Genomic DNA, 1,766 nt, shown 5'->3' with positions numbered 1-1,766 from the left:
AAGAGAATTCTCTTTGTAATAGATAGATTCAAAATCATATGAGAGTCGATTAGGGTTTCTTGAGAGTTTGTAATTTCTATTTCAATAAAAGAAAAGCAGCCGCTGTTTCTCTGTTTAATCTTATCGTTTACTTTCTCTTACAAACTTCTAGTGTAAATCGTTCTACTGTCAGATCTGGGCTATAACAAGTGGTATCAGAGCTAGGGCCACACCAATGTGGGGGGGGGGAATGTTGGGTCTGAAAAACCTAAGTGTTCCCTAGATCCGGTCAAATCCGCGAATCTTAAACCCAACGCTCCTGTAGCAATGCAGGAGCATCCCACATCGGTGAGGCTAGGGAGATTCGGCTTCTTTATAAGGAAGTGGGAGTCTTACTGCTACCAGTGACGCGTTTTAAAGCCGTGAGGGGTTGTGCTGACCAACCCAGAGCAGACAATATCACGTGGGCGGCTCCCTAGTGCAGTTACCGGTCTAACAATTGGTATCAGAGCAAAATCGATTTCTTAATCGATACGATCTTTCTGAAGTAGTTCGATTTTCTTGAAACAAACTGTGTCTTGAACRCCTGCTGTTCGACGACTGTGTGGACCGAAAATCTCATCGATTCATCCCTCTTTCTTTACGTTTAATCAAAATCTTTTTAAAGGATTTTGTGTATTTTTTTTGGATGAAATCGAACCTTTGTTCATTTTCTTAGGTTTATTGAGTTTCTTGGAGTCAGTCGACTTTTTGAACCTTGTTAGAGTCAGATCTACGCTTAAGGCGTTTAGCAAGTGTTCTTGATACTAAGCCGAAGGCATTTGGTSTTTTATTTGCCAAAAGTAACACCAATTTCTTGAGTTTTGTTTCATCTTCTTTTTCTTATGGTTTCTGAATCTGTATCAGCTTACTGTTTCTCACGTCTGTTAACACCCAATCCTTTCATGTCTATGGCAGTTCTCATACTTGTTTCGCCCTTAAAATCTTCAACAGCTTTTCTGTCAATTTTATTGACCGGATGTTTCTTGAAGATAATGTGCTAAAATGTGAAAATCTTCTCTCCAGATCTAATTTCTAATAGTGTTTGTCTTTGTTTGAGTTCTAAAACTTCATTCCTTCTCAACTTGCGGTTCTTTGATAGATTCATTGTCTTAAGACTAATTGCACTGTTCCATCATGTAATCCACACAGTTATCTGTCCCTTTAGGGATGAATTTGCTACTTCTGTGTGGAGTAGCTATTCTGTTTTTCATAGTCTGYGTTGGATTGTGAGCAGGTTAAAGCTGCATTATGTGCAATTAGTGGTAYTGYAAYRTCACTCTGAGTCTGAAATAAGCCAAGGGTTGAAAATGAAGAACACAGAGCTACAATCAAAGGGGAGTTTGAAGTTGCAATCCCGAGCTGTCAAAATAAGAGCAAGTGGGTGTGCCGTCATTTCCCTCCGTCTAAACACACTAAAGCTTCTGCCAAGGAAGAAAAGGAGAAAAGATCABAAGACTTCATGAAGATRCTTGCTTCATAAAACTTTGAGGGGAGATTGTTAGCTTTATTCTGAAGCTAATGATAACCTTGAAAAAGTTTTATTAAGCAATCGGGGCCTAGAAGATGATCTGAAGAAGTTTCTGCGCCAAAACGTCTAAAATCTAGAAGACTAGCCTCTGTGCTAAAGAGTCACGAAGACCAGAGCTTCTTTCAAAGACTACAGAGCTTCTTTCAAAGACTACAGAGCTTCTGTGGTAACCAGAGCCTCTGCAAGGCTCTGTAAGGACCAGAGTTCTTGGACTCTA

This window comes from Cynara cardunculus, assembly GCF_001531365.2.
Source record: "Cynara cardunculus var. scolymus isolate 2C chromosome LG 1, CcrdV1, whole genome shotgun sequence".
NCBI lineage: Eukaryota > Viridiplantae > Streptophyta > Magnoliopsida > Asterales > Asteraceae > Cynara > Cynara cardunculus.
This window is presented reverse-complemented; position numbering follows the sequence as displayed.